Source organism: Chelonoidis abingdonii, chromosome 9 (genome assembly GCF_003597395.2).
Source record: "Chelonoidis abingdonii isolate Lonesome George chromosome 9, CheloAbing_2.0, whole genome shotgun sequence".
NCBI lineage: Eukaryota > Metazoa > Chordata > Testudines > Testudinidae > Chelonoidis > Chelonoidis abingdonii.
Window position 1 is genome coordinate 61,200,534 of NC_133777.1, and position 16,013 is coordinate 61,216,546.

The following is a 16,013-nucleotide window of genomic DNA, read 5'->3' on the forward strand; positions in this document are numbered from 1 at the left end:
ATGAGAGAATATAAGGTAGAACACTGGGCTCAAGTCTTTTTTTTAAGTGCTCGTGGATAAGGGTACATTTTAATGACAGGCATTTGTAGTAAAAGTCATGGACAGGTCATTGGCAGTAAACAAAAATTCATGGCCTGTGACGTGTCCGTGACTTGTACTATATACCCCTGACTAAATTGGGGGAGGGGACCTCCTGGGGGTGCCATGGGTGTTTGGGGGGAGTGGCCCAGGGGCGGCGTGCTGTGGTTGCTGGTGGAGGGCAGCCTGGTGATGCTGCGGGTGCTGCACCTCTGTGACAATTTCGCAGCCTTACTCATGGGTCTCAGTGTCCATGAGCATTTCCCACATCCCGTGTATAGCATCTGTTTTCCCAATTTTAAATAATTTACCCATATTTTTTCATCCCTGTTAAACCAACAATCAAATTCTCTCTTGGAATTTAGGCACTGGTTTGCTCAAAGTACTTCATCAATCAGAGTTATATTCCAGGAAGGATGATTGCCTCCCAAATACAGTGTTAGATGATTTAATCATACTTGTACATATAGCCAATTTCTTATGCAAAGATTCTTAAAATTTAAAATTTTAAAATAAAACATATGCTTTAATACTACACTCCATCTGTGCAAGAATTTTTCTCTCGAACTTGACTGTATTAAAAATTCACTTTTTTTACCCAATAAATACTAACTCACTAAAGTAGATTTACAGCTAAAGCTATGCCTAATGCTACTATATAGAACGGGTTGGCAACCTTTCAGCAGTGGTGTGCCGAGTCTTCATTTATTTATTCTAATTTAAGGTTTCGTCTGCCAGTAATACATTTTAATGGTTTTAGAAGGTTTGTTTCTATAAGTCTATAATATATAACTAAACTATTGTTCTATGTAAAGTAAATAAGGTTTTTAAAGTGTTTAAGAAGCTTCACTTAAAATTAAATTAAAATGCAGAGCCCGCCGGACTGGTGGCCAGGACCTGGGCATTGTGAGTGCCACTGAAAATCAGCTCATGTGCCACAGGTTGCCTAACCCTGATATAGAATGAAAGAAAAAAGGGTTTCAAAATGATTCGTACACTAGGAATAAATAAATTGGTCTGGTAATATTACAAAGCTAGTTCCTGACTGTAGTGTTATATGATACCAGTTGCAACAGCAAAATTATATTTAATTTTTTGCATGTTCTTATGGTTTACAAATAAAGGGCCAAGTATTTAAATGGACACATGCAAAAATTGTGCACATGCACTGTTGCATGTTCCAATTTAGAGTGACAAATAGCCTAATTTGTGCTTATAAATCAGTTTGTGCGTTCTAAGGGCAAATCTGGCATCTGCCAGAGGGAACGCATTTTGTGCACACCCTTTTGAATATTTGTTCCTAAAAGGATTCCATTAAGCAATGAGTAGCATTTACGCTGGGATTGGGAGTCATTAATTCTTGCATTCTAATTCTATCACTAATTTCACCGTTGATTTGGGCAAAATTACTTTTTCCTCTCTGCCTCAGTTTCCCCAACTCTGACATCTGTGTACTTTTTATGCCATTTATCACCATAATATGAGTGCCTCATAATCATCAATGAAGTGGGTTATTTCCCTATTTCACAATCATGTTGTGGGAATCATTTGTATAGAGCCTTGAGGATGTGAAGTCTAAATGCTAAGTTTCATTCTCTTCAAAATTAAGTATCAAATGGAGTAAAATATTAGTTGTATAAGGCAGATGTTATTCAAGAACAATATATAAATCTCAGCTTGTTTCTTCAGTGTTCAACCTACAATTACTTGTTTTAAATTAGCTGTTTTGTATATTAAATTGTATAATATATATTCATAGTTTTATTGTCCATTTATCTACAAATGAGACTAGGTACCCGTGGGCATTTTAAACTGAGGTAGTTGGGATAGTTCATACTTATGTGTTTTTCTGCAATAGTTTTCATTCATGATTAAGATCTTCTATAATTGTCTGTCTAAAGAAGCTGTGGCTCAGTGAAGATCCAAAATGGGAGTCGAGATGTGGCTTCTATTCCCGATTCTGCTGTTCTTTTGCTTTATGTAACCTAGTGCAATTCACTTAACTTCTGTGCCTCAGTATCCCCATCTGTAAAATGAGGGTAACTATGTCTTTCGTTATAAAGTGCTCTTGAAATATACAAATGAATAGTGCTGCTCTGAGTTGGTGTAGAACTAGCCTGTCCTGTAGCAGTTTCACCTAACACTGACTTTCAGAAATTTGGCAGTATTGCACTGCCTTTCATTTACAGATTGAAAACCTTTTTATTAATAGCTTGTCTAATTGGTTGGGTAATGCACTCACATTAACTGATCTGTGTAGACCCTGCTGGTGCGCTCTAAAATAATAGTATCTCAACGCTATGTTAAGACTCACCAGCAGACCTATTTATTTGCAACAGGAGTAGCACATGGCAATGTGGGGAAAGACAGCTGAACTGCCCAGGATTTGGCAGCTACCCAGCAAGCCATCGCACAGGGAACTTAGGGGGGCTGCTGATCCACACTGGTTCCAAGCCCCCACCACTAGCTCCAACGGGCTGCTCTTTCTGCAAGCAGTGGACAAAGCAGGCAGCTGCCAAGCAACGTTATAAGGGAGCATTTTGCAACCTTAAATGAGCAAGTTCTCTAATTGATCAGCAATGTAAGAATGTTAACCGGGAGGACATTAAGTGAGGAGTTACTGTATTGGACAGGTAGTGAATAATATCAAGTTAAATCTACAAGTGCAATTTTGTGAAGGTAGAAAGTAATTACTGCAGTTAGAACTTGTCCAAAGTAGCATGTTTAGCCCCCTCACTGGTGATAGCCTCAGACTCTGTCATCCAAAACACAGCATTTCAGTTAGAACTGAGTATTTAAACAACATATCAGTTGGCCTGTTCTGGCACCTTCACAGACACACACATGTAAAGGTGCAATAAATAAGCTACAAGGGAGGAGGACGTGGTGTGGGCTCTGGGAGGGAGATTGGGTGTGGGAGGGGTCGTGGGCTCTGGGAGGGAGTTGTGCCTGAATAAGTCTGCAAGACCAGGCTCCTAGAAAGTATTTAATCACACCTTCCATTGTTATATGCACTTTATGCTGACATTGATGTTGTTATCCTTGTCTCCAACCTTTTCCCTTCTCTATGGGCCAGATCTCTTCTTATGTAGGCAGGCCTCCCAGTCAAGTCAGTGGAAGTTCTGTCTATACAAGGAGCATGAAGCAGGCCCCGGTTAAAGGCAGAAGCAATATATTTAACACAAGCAGTATTTCTTCACAGCACATTTAAAGTTCCCTAGTCCGCGGGAGGGGATGTGGGTTCTAGGAGGGAGTTTAGGTGCTGGCTCTGGGCTGGGGCAGGGGGTTGGAGTGTGGGAGAAGGTAACGGGCGGTGTTTACCTCATGCTCCCAAAAGCATCTGGCACATCCCTCTGGCTGCAATTCCTAGATGTAAGTATGTGGCGGGGGAGGGAGGACTAGTGCATTTCCGCGTGCTGCCTCTGCCCGCACTCCCAGCCAATGTGAGCTGCGGAGTCGGCACCCGGGGCAGGAGCTGTGCGTGGAGACCCCCTGCCTGCCCGCTGCTTGGAAGTGACCGCAACTGCCAGGAGCAGTGGGGAGCCAGGACAGTAAGCCTGTTGCCCAGCGTGCTGGAGGCATGCCTGGAGGGCAGGGGGAGTTGAGGGAGGGGCAGGAGTTCCTCACTGGGGCCTGTGGACCACCTGGGGGACCTCCAGGTGGTCTGCGGATCCCAGTTTGAAGAACATTCTAGGCTACCTCTTCTGTGCCATATCTCTGACACAGCACAGAATCTGGCCCTAGGTTTTAAATTCTATACTGAATTTGAGGAAAGGATTCTATTTAATGAGTAGCACAACTTTCTTCTACATGTATATTTTTAAGCTCTCCCATCCACGTTCCTGACCTTGCTTATATTAAGATTTAATATGAACACCACATAAGGTGTTAAGTGTGATACAAGTCGGATGTTATTGCCAGTTGGTTAAATGTTATACAATGGAAAAAATCAGTTATGCAAGAACAGCAGATTATGCATAATTTCAGTATGCGGTTCATCTTGCCAGTTGTTTACAAGAGTATAACAAACTATTGAACTCTTAATTTGTTTATCTTGTACAGTACATGGATGGGTGCATCTACCTTCCAAACAAAGTATGTACAGGAGAAATGTTTAAGTAACTTTAGGGAATATTTTTCTAAGTTTCAGTTGTTATCAATCTTTATTTTTACCAAACAAAATAAACATGGATTTGCCTATTTTCTCCAGACATCTTGGCAGAAAATGAAAATAGGGATTTTAATAACAAAGGGGTGTACATATGTAACTTAGTTTTATTTACACTTCTCTTTAAAAACTAACTGCTATGGTTATAAAATAGCTTTACATCAAAAAGACCTGGCTGTTTTCAGATGAAGATTGCCTATTGACACCACTGATCAGTAACCTTCCCATCACTTAATGTACTGTGTAGTTAAAAGCAAATTTCAGGGCTCTGTTGTTTTGACCTTTGTAATGTGCATAGTACTGGAGAGGTCTAATGATTTTATCGGTAGTGAATCTGTAAACTTAGTATTTCAACATGCTTTTTCAGTTTCTCATTTGTTTTTCATATTAGTGATATAATCGTGAGGAGGGGAACTGCAAATAGTAATCCTCTGAACTGGGACATCTTCCAAAGAAATGGTTTAACCCTAACAGTAGTTAATGCCAGCGCTATTTAATAGGGCAGGTAGTAGCCCTTAATAGGGATTAGTGGTATTGTGGTCTATAAACCCTTCTTATAATTTTTTCTGTTCATTCGTAATAAAGGAGGAAGTGAAAGCTGTTCACTTCTAACAGAGCCAGTAAAAATTATTTTGCTCCTATCTGTGCTGATTTTGACTTTCCACACTTACAACCCAGGATGTTCTACTGCAGGCCTGCACAACTTATAAAGCGGCGAGGGCCATATTACTTCAAAGAAAACAGCTGAGGGCCGAACCTCCCCAGCCCCACCAACCTCCCCGCTCCCCAGTGCCGCCAAGCCCTCCCCGAAACACAACACTTCCCCCCACCCCCAGCACTGCCCGCCCTGCGGAAACAAAACCCTCCTTCCCCAGCACTGCTCCACCGAAACAGCGGTATTGAACTTCGCTAATATGTTATAGCGGGCCCCTAAGCTAGTATAATTAAGGTAAAAGAAAAAATGTCTTTTTGCTAGAAGTAGAATAAGATCTCCCCCCCCACTTTGTAATCAATTGCCCTGTTGAAAGAATGAGGTGTGAATGAGGAAGGTGTGGAAGGCAGCACCTCCAGACATCTGCAACCCTTGGAGAGGGGATGGGAGCCAGACCAGATCAGTAGAACAGGTCAGTCACTGACTCCTCAGCCCCCCACTGCCCTGGCTTGCCCCCTCAGCCCCCACCACTGCCTGCCCACTTGCCTTCTCAGCCCCCCAACCCCCCTCCACTGCCCACCCAGCTCTTCAGCCCCCCTCCCTCACCCGCCACTTGCCTATTCACCCCCTGTGGGCCGCACAGTGAGCCCACTTGGGCCGCATGTTGTGCAGGCCTGTTCTACTGCATCAGACACCTTCCCCAGTTTCCCTGTCAGTGTCACTGTGGATAAAGTGGCTCATTCCCTACATGTGCTTTATCATTAATTATTTGTATTACCTTTGTGCCTCCAGGAGCTGGAGCAGCACATTCAGGCAGAAGAATTTCCGTTGAATTATTGAATGGTGATGTTTAATGAGGATGAAAGCCCATCCATCTGATGTGCTGATTAAGTGGATTCTGTTGTGTATGTTCTTGTTAAATGTTAAATTACTTGGTATAAATTCTTAGACACTGTTCAATGTAACCATGGTCATTTATTTATGGAACTATGTAGTATACCATGAAAAGCCCTACTGCTGCCGCTCTGTGGTGGTTTTCACCCTACTCTTTTTGGTTTGTGCATGAAAAGGTGGTTTCCATAAATCAATAATTCTCACATTCTGGTCTGAGGAGCCACTTCTGTCACTGGGAAGGACTCATTGGTCTCTAAGCAGTGATACTTGCTTCAAAAGTTAGGTTTAAAAGAATTTGTTTGGGGTTTTATTTTGGTCCAACTTTATTTTATTTTGAAAAAAAGCTCTTCCTTTCTCTGTCTCCCTTTGTCAGGTGTGTTTCTTTGTCAGGTGTGTCGAGGGTGCAACTTCAGCAGAAATACAATTTGCAGCCATCATCAAAATTGGAGGAGTAACAAAAAGGGGGACAGAACCAAAATGCAGAATGACTTCGAGAGATTAGTAGTGGAGACTGCAAGGAGACTTGGCATTAAGAAATGTAAACTCCCACTCTTATCTGAAGATGAAATAAATAGATGGATACATTCCTGAGGGTCATAACCAAGCACGTGCACCTATCACATTAAAGTGAATTTGTTTTCAACTTTTCAACTATATCTTCCCTAATATTACAACTTTATGTAACTAAGCACTTCAGTCCACAGGGAAAATATGAGGTTGACATTTAGTTGTCCACTAGAGGATCTGTATTTTAGAGTTGACCGGTGACTTTTTATGTCTTTATAATCTGTAAAGGTCTGAAAGTGTTATTTTCTCTTTAGTCTTTTCTTCATAAATATCAGATGTTAAGACTGGCCCTCTCTGTTCTTGCTGGACCACTAATTGAGGATGTCATGTGTATGAGTTGTGTGGGGTATGGAGTCTTTAGCCATGAGAGCTTTCGCTAAGTGTTCTATTTTAGTAGGGCTTACCACAAGCAAACTAGTTAAAGTGTTAAGCAGTTGGGATGAAAATCACTTTCCTCTGTCAGGTTTTCTTCCTTGGTCCTTGTGCTGTTGCTATGTAGTTGTCCGTGGTGTTAAATAAGTCCTGAATTCCTAGATGTAAAACAGACAACTTTTTGTTTCTTTTAAAAAAACCTTCCACGTCTCCTTTTATACATGACAGAGCAGTGGTTCTCAAACTGAGGCCGCCACTTGTGTAGGGAAAGCCCCTGGTGGGCTGGACCGGTTTGTTTACCTGCCGGGTCCGCAGGTTTGGCTGATCGCCGCTCCAGGCCAATGGGGGCTGCAGGAAGCGGCAGCCAGGTTCAGCTGATCGCAGCTCCCGCTGGCCACGGTTCGCTGCTCCAGGCCAATGGGAGTTCCGGGAAGTGGCGTGGGACAAGGGATTTGCTGGCCGCCCCTTCCTGTGGTCCCCATTGGCCTGGAGCAGCAAACTGCAGCCAATGGGAGCCGCGATTGGCCAAACCTGCAGACCTGGCAGGTAAACAAATGGCCCTGGCCCACCAGGGGCTTTTCCTACACAAACAGCGGCCCAAGTTTGAGAACCACTGCGATAGAGGGAACAAATCTGGGTTTTATTTTCCTGTAGAGTGATTACTACGCTATAAAAAAAATGTCAGAATTAGTACTTCACATGTAATGGAATGGTGTGTTGAATGATTGCAGATTTTCTTTACAGGAAATCATTTTCTCATGCATGGTTATGTGAGAGCTGCATTATCTAATACAGGAAAAAGAAAAGATCTTTACTTAGAATTTTTCTGGCTAACTATAATTCAAGAAATTTGTTTTGAATTGAAGCTGTTATCATTAGTAAAGACTATTTTTGCAATAAAAATTAAAAAAATAAAAATATATTTTAAAATTATTAAATATTAATTACTCAACACAAATAGTAAAAAGATTGTACAATACTTTTTAACTTCATACATATTCAGTATTTAAATAATTAAAACAAGTTCACAAAGTATCTGACATTGCTCAGAAGGTGTACATTATTTCACCAGTGATCACATATATTGCAGCAAGTATTGCTAGCTGGTTTCAGATAGTATTAATGCTGCAGTAATTCAATAATGCAGTCTAGAACATGCAATAAATCTCTGTGCATTTGTGAAATAAAGAAACCTAAACCAGTTAAATGTGTCGACATGGTCAGTTGTGTCTAACAAGGCTGAAAAAGTAATATAGACAACCGATAATAGGTCCAACTGTTTGTACCGTAAGGGTTATTCAAAGCTCATCTGTTTGATTCCTCTTAATTACTACTGCAGTCGCAAAAAATTCAATCTCCTTCACCAGCCTAAATTTGTTATGGATTGTTCTGAAATGCAACTGGAGTAGGCAGAAGGCAGAAATAAATCAACTACTGACATTTTTGTTTAAATCTGAGTTTACCCATTTTTTAAAGAATGTATTTTTTAAAAAAGGATAAAATACAAAGAGAAATATATAGTAATTAGTCTGAAATAAAATTGAAAATATCATTAATCATGAATTCAAACTGCTTAAATCAAGGAGAACGGATGATTTAGTGTTGGTTGCAAAGTGCAGTAAAACTAGTTTATTTTAACTTTATATATTAAATGTGTCCTGACTAAAATCAGGATTTGAACAAATAAGGAGGACTACTTAATGGAGAGTAATAAAACAATAGCTAGTGACTTGAGAAGGAAGGATGAAAGCTGAGTTTCAGGACATTTTGTCCTTTAAAAAAATAAAATGTTGTTTAGACCTTGCCTCCTTATAGTCTATTTAGCTCTTTAAAGTCTCCCTATGTTTTATTAAGCATCATTTGTTTAAATGTTCTCAGAGTACTCGTAAAGGTAAAGCAACATCCATTTATTAAATTTAGAGGTAACACATGTTTATGTGGCAGTGGAGATGTGGATTGGTGGATACAGGAGGATATGAGATCCAGCTCTTAATTTCAGCGTGATTTATTTGTGAAATCACTGCTGATAGGAAACAAACTGATGCACAAAAGTAGATGCGCACTGTGTGTGGAGTTGTAAGCTTCTATGGCTTGTTTTTACAGTTATCACATGGCATCTAGAATCAGTGCAGGATCTTTGTAGAGCTGACAAATACTCTTATGCTTTCCTGAGTCTGCAGGCAGCTTGACATAATAGCGGAATGGCTCCCATTCATCTCAATTCTCTAGCTGGGTAGTTTTTATGGTGCAATTGTCATTGTTGATACAAAAATCTATGGCATACTGAAAACTGACAAGGAGGGAGCAGCATAAAATAAACTGAATTTAATGTCATAATAAGCACAGGAGCTGCTGTGCTGACTATATTACACATTCATAGATAATTCATTAAAAACCTTTCCTCTCCTCATTCAAAATGAAGCTGCCTTGGGATTTCCAGTCTTCTGCATTAGAATGCTGCAGGATATAAGTCCAGCTTGTCACTGATCATTCAGACTTTTGATTTAGGCATTAGTGATCATATTTATGTTAGTGCTCTGTAAAATATATTCTGCTCTTTGGTAGGATTAATTTAAGAAAAAATACTGCCGCTAAAACAAAAGATTAAAGAGTGGAAGAAGCTTTTCCTTTGTTTTATTTTTAATTTCAGAAAATCAAGGCTGAACATTTTAATATCACAAAGATAATGTGGATCTCGCTTTATATAGAAAACTTAATCTGTTGAGTCACTTGCTGCCAGGGGGGAACAAGTATTTTCCTGAAAGCTTGTCTTAGCGATGGTATCCCAGAAAATCAGCACCCGTAGGTTCTGTCAAAGGTGCAGAAAACTCTTATATGGTCAAGAGCTTTCCCTTCCTGAATGGGAAAGACTTGAAACACAGTTTAGCATCCGGGCATTATTGGATTGTCAGCATTTGGAACCATTGTCAATCGTTAAAATATATGTTTTTACTATTTCTCCCCTGCCCTTAATATCTTTACCAAAGCATCAGAATTGGAAGGAATAGTGGAAATTCTCTAGGTTCTGCTTTCTATATTGAAACTATTTAGTGCAGTGTGATTCAATTGATTGGCAAACAGATCTTACTCAAGGTCACCTTGTAAAATATTGCTGAGAGGAGAGACCTTTCCTCCTAAAGACCATCTCTTTAGGAGACAGAATTTGCTTTTTCATATTCGCTCTGACTAAAATATGCTTTGAAAAGAGGAAGTCCCCTTTTGATATATTAACTTCAGAATGCATACTGAAACTCCAGTCATTTCGTAGATTGAGGATTTAGTACCAGACTTATTGTCAAGGAACAAGACACTATATTGTGATCAGGGGCGGCTCTAGGTATTTTGCTGCCCCAAGCACGGCAGGCAGGCAGCCTTCGGCGGCTTGCCTGTGGGAGATCTCCTGTCCTTCGGATTCTGCGGCACGCCTGCTGGAGGTCTGCCGAAGCCACGAAACCGGACCCTTCACAGCATGCCACCGAAGGCAACCTGCCTGCCGCCCTCACAGCGACCAGCATAGTGCCCCCCGGGGCTTGCCACCCCAAGAACGAGCTTGGCATGCTGGTGCCTGGAACCGCCCCTGATTGTGATAGTGTTGCCTTTTGGAACTGGATTAGGACTAAATCCTTATTTTACTTACAGAAGTGTCAATGGACTTCAGTGGGGCAATTCACATATGGTTTTGTGTGTCCTATCTGAACATGAAATAGAGGTAAACATTGTCAATAGCTTATTTTTTATATTATTTTTCAACTTTTTTGTGACCCATATCCCTTCAATAAAATGATTAGGTATAGTTTACCTTTGGATATGTTTGTCTCCTAAAGTACTGTAAGGTGTGTCAGTTCAGCAAAGCACTTACATACATGCTGAAAATTAAGCACTGCTTAAGGGCTTTGGTGATCTGGGGCCTTAATGAAAGAACTCAACCCTCCCTTTTTTCTGACATTGACGTATATTCCCCTTTTCTTTATTCCATGTATTCTATAAAATGCCTGCAGCAAATGGGATGCTGTACTCTCTTACATAAAATTACCGTAAACCAAAACTGGGCACAATGCCCAGGAAAAAAATCCACTTTCAATAGAACACAAAACCTGGGCTGAAGGGCCGGGAGGGAGGGAGGTGACAAAAGGGAAGACCTGGTGGAAGTAGCAGAAGGAAGAGATCATTTTCCAGCTTTCTCAACTCATAGTTTCATTTTTTTTGGTGGGGGGGTGAGGGTAGAGGACGTTCACATAGCAAGGCGGCCCACTCGTTCACACCTGATATTTTGGCATCAAATTACTGGCGTTAATAATGTTACCGTCAAATATGAATATGACAAACTTGAAAGATTAAAGATTCAGTTTAGCCTTGTAAATAAGGGCAGTTTGAATGTATCCACGCATTTGAATGTTTTTTTTTAAAATAAACCTGAGCTTCAGGTCTACTGGAGTTAATATACTATGGGCCTGAATTCCCTGTTCAGCCAAAACTCCTATTTACCACTGTGGGAGTTCTGGGAGCACAAGGAGTGCAGGATTGGGGCCAGGATTCTAAAATCTCAGAACAGAGAATCGTTCTAGACATAGAGTTCATGACTGAAGGCCTGGTCCATTGTTAACCAGTGTGCTAAAGAAGGAATGACAGTTTAAAAATCTGATTCGGGATCGTTAAAATCAGTAGTAAATGCAGTGAAGTCAGTGGGGGTCTGTGTGGAGTCAGGGAGTAGGAAGAGGAAGAAAGGATGATCCAGGGGATAGAGAATTGGATTGACGCTCAGCAGACCAAACTTCAATTCCTAGTTTAGCCACAGGCTTCCTATGTGACTTAATCCACCCTCCGCCTCTGAAAAATGAGGCTGATGCTTTCCTCTCTTTCAGGTCTGTTGTGAGGATAAAGTCCAGTGATTGTGAGATGTTCAGATGTTGCTTAGTGATGCGGAATATATAAGCACCTAGATAGATAGCTTGTAAGATTGGGGCCATGGTCTGCATTTAATGTGAAGGAGTTCCTATGGGCAAGACAAGTGACAGAACTGCATTATGATTTATTTGCATTTCTACAAATGCAGTCAGTCCTAATAGATAATCTGTATGGGTATGCCTACTTGTCATGAGTAGTGTAAATAAACTCAATTTTTTTAGCCTTCAGTGAATCTGACATTGATCGTAGAAGAAATCTTGAATGACTTTTGGGCCACACTCTGACAATCAATATTTGGTTTTCTCTAATGAACTGTTAATATGAAGGTTGTTGATATTCAAAGAACACTATCATACTGTGACATTGCACTCCATATGTTTATGGAAATATGCTTATGAGTGTAAATATAATGTAACTGGAATATGCTTCATGCAAAAGATCTCTTGTAAGGTATCATTACAAAGCTAATAATCTACTAAGTGTGTTCATCCTATTTGTATGAATGTATCGTTCTTGTACCTAAAACTAGAAATATGAAGTATTACTCTGAGATCCTATTGTAATTATGCAAAGTGTGGGCCATTAATGGTGGCTTAGGATCTTGATGGCTCCCATTGACCAGGACAATTGGTTGTAAATGGCTCTGTTTACTTGTTAGCCTTCCTGTGTTCATGTGAGTCAGGCTGGGAAGAATGGAGACTTGGGGTCTCACAGGACATGTGACCATGTCACCTGGTACTGGAATTCATCTTAAACCTGATGCTCTTCCATTTAGAGAGAAGGGTGAGAATCCAGAAAAACAAGATTCCTGCCTTGTGCCAAAGCTTTAAAAGGGGGTGGAACAGAACAAAGGGGGCTGCCAGTCATGAGAAATCCCCTAGTTACCACCTGGGCTGGAGCTAACAAGAGAGGAGAGGGAGAGGGAGAGGATTGGGCCCAGACTAAGAAGAAGTCTAGTCTGTGAAAGAAGCTTATTGGAACATCTCTGAGGGTGAGATTTACCTGTATTCAGTTTCTTAAATGTATTAGGCTTAGACGTGTGTGTTGTTTTATTTTGCTTGGTAACTTACTTTGTTCTGTCCGTCATTACTTAAAATCACTTAAATCCTGCTTTTTATACTTTTGTTTATTAATTAACCCAGAGTAAGTGATTATTACCTGGGGGAGCAAACAGTTGTGCATCTCTTTCTATCAGTGTTATAGAGGGTTGACAATTTATGAGTTTACTCCATATAAGTTTTATACAAAGTAAAAGGGATTTATTTGGGGTTTGGATCCCATTGGGGTCTGGGTGCCGGAGATAGGTGATTTGCTGAGCAGTTTTGGTTGAAGTCTGCAGTTTTGGGCGTGTAGTTTAGACCAGGGTCTGTGTTGCAGCAGACTAGTGTGTCTGGCTCAACAAGGCAGGGTTCTGGACTCCCAGGCCATCAGGGAAAACAGGCTCAGAGGTAATTTCAGCACATCGGGTGACTGTCCCAAGAGGGTCTCTGTGACCGAACCCATCACACATACTAGTGACATTTCCTCCTAGTGTAAAAAACTGTTTCCTGCTGCACTACAAACGTTCTAATGTACCAATGACTCTGAAGTGTGAAAGCGATCAGGAATACAATTGATATAATACGAAGTAGCAATAAATAATCCTTCATGTGCATGATTTCTTTAAACTCAATATTAAAGGTGATGTAGTTAAGCTAGCATTTCCTATACTAAAATTTTTGTTCAAAGGAAGTTTATTAATTGGCTGGAAGGATGAAAACAACCTTACAGACAGAATAGGAGTCTCCTTTTGCAGCAAGGACATGCTGGTGCACTTGTCAGAGTCTCTACATCTATCATCTTATTCAGTTGTCCCACTTCTTAACAGCCCAGGACTCTTTATTTGGACTTACATAATGAATCCTAAATGATAAAATTCGTTCAATTGTTGCATGTTTTGATTGGTTGGGGCATTCTGGTGGGGGCAGTTGATCTTCAGAAAAACACTGAACCCTTTATGCTCGATGAGAAACCACAGCGATAGCAGTAATTTGTTTTTAATTTTAAGCAGAGAGCAACTTAATATATAATTTAAGTAAAGAAGAAGCTAATGTGAATTCAATGTATGAGCAGATTTCACATTATATAAGAGACTCAAATTTGATGTTATGGTAAAATGGTTGCTAGACAAATTCAGAAGTAACAGGAGCAGAATGATATTCCTATCATTTCAGGTAGGTCAGTATCAAACAACCACAGTACATGTAGGGTACTATATTGTAACTCTTTAGCTCATGACTAACATTGAGTTACAAATATGAGAGGAGATGACAGTATTTTTCACAGGGGCCCTTTCCTTTATGTTTGTCTTGATCTGATCTTAGAGATTTTTGCCTACTCCTCGTTTCAGATTCCAAGCTCTTCTTCTCTAAGAACTGATATTGATAAATTAAAATATAGGATGCAGTTGTTTAATCTATATGCATGTGCTTTTTTATTTAGCAAGGTACCAAGCTGTGCATTCAATACACAATTAAAAACAGAAATTCTGTGTAGCTGTATCTTTTAATTCTGATGTTAGCTGCAGTGCAAGTTGCAGCAGAAAACATGCATGGTGTGATGGAAAATATAAGTAATTCACTGCAGGCAATGTTTGCAGTACATCTCATAATGTCCAGTGCCTGAATTTTAAGTCTACCCATGATTCTACGGGTCAGTAGCACCGCTGAATAACTCCAGAAGAAAAATGGGAAGCCTAAAAGGGATTTCCAACCACATACTGGAATGTAGAAAAAGCACCTGAAAAGCATGCTTGGCACCTTGGCTTTGGAACAGATCACATCTAGTCCCTATCCTGCATTTGGGATGAGTCTTGAATTTACTTTTCCCCAATGTGTCTTACTGATGCAGTAGTTATAGAACATTGTTTTATTTGTGACTGACTCTACTTCAGAATCTGATCTTGCTGGATAACATTAGCTTTTGAATAGCACCATCAATCTTTCCAAATTGGTTCAAATGTTAAAGCCCTTCGGGGCAGTTCTCTGGGAATGATTTGTGTGGCACATGGCAAACGATGTAAGCAAGTCAGAATGGTACCAGCATTCTCATTAATCCATTAGAGTGGGAGTGGTGGCATGCTGAACAGTGAATGCTGTATTGTCAGGACACTAGTGTAATGATGTGTCCCTTTCAAATAAACAGCCTGCCGACTGTACATCAAGACATAGCATAAATGGTATTGATACCAACCCACCTGGCAGTTACTTGCACCACTGGTACACACTTCAAATCACTCTGCCCCTCTAGGAAGCAAACAGAGGCCAGAACAGACCTTTCCTACCAACCTCCAAGCATTAACAAACCACTCTCCAAACAACCCACAACCGCTAATGGAACATAATAATGTGCTATTGTTACACAGATGAAAAACCCTGACAAAGTCTACCATGTTGTATAACAGACAACAGTTGACTAGTACAGCCTTGCTAATGCATTGTTCATTTAGTGTTGAAGTCTGGTAGGCCAGTAGAGATGTTGCACAACAGGCATAACATGGGAACCCTAGGTAAGAAGCTAATAGGGAAGAAAGATGGAAATCAGTCAGGATGTACTTTTGTATTAGATAACTGGGAAGTTTTATTTAATGTTCCTCTAAAATCCCTACTATCCATATGTTCAAGTGTAAACGGTTACACCTTACTACGATTACAGTCAGTCTTGTGTTTCCGTCATGAAATTTTTGCACCTGTTGGAGCCACAGTCCCGCATACATGAGAAGCTCCAGCATTCATGCTATTTCCTGCCTGGCCCAGAGGAAACCTGCACTGATTAGCTGCCTCCTCCCACTCAGAGCTGATGCAGGAGGCAGGGTGAGCTCTGCCACTTCCCCTCAGGAGTTGGTGGAGCAGCCCACACACCATTCGCACAGGAGGTGGGGGAGTAGGGAGTAGAAAGAGCCAGTACCTCAAGGAGCATTTCTGCACCTTCCTTCCTCTCTGTGAAAAATGGGTCAGTCTGTGTTTTGCTCCCCTCCTCCATCCCTGCAATGCCAAACTTGGGAAGGAAAAGAGGTTAACAACCCCTGCAGTTGGAGGAGGAGGGAAGGTGCAGAGGCAAAGTTGATGTGGGGGCTAGGTTTGGGTGCCAGATGTGGGGCTCAGGAGGACAGATATGGTGTGGGGGTTGGGCAGATGTGGGGATGGGGCCACACAGGATTAATTAGGTTTGGAGAGTGTTGTAGGAGCAGCAGTGATCTGTATGCTCTGTATAACCTATGTTCAAAAGGTCTGTTACACCTCCCTCCACTCCCATTTAGTCTCCTCTCCCTCTTTAAGTACCTGTGAAGTGGCTTTCCCCCTCCTCCTCCCTCCTGGAATGCTTGTGGGATGAGTGGGC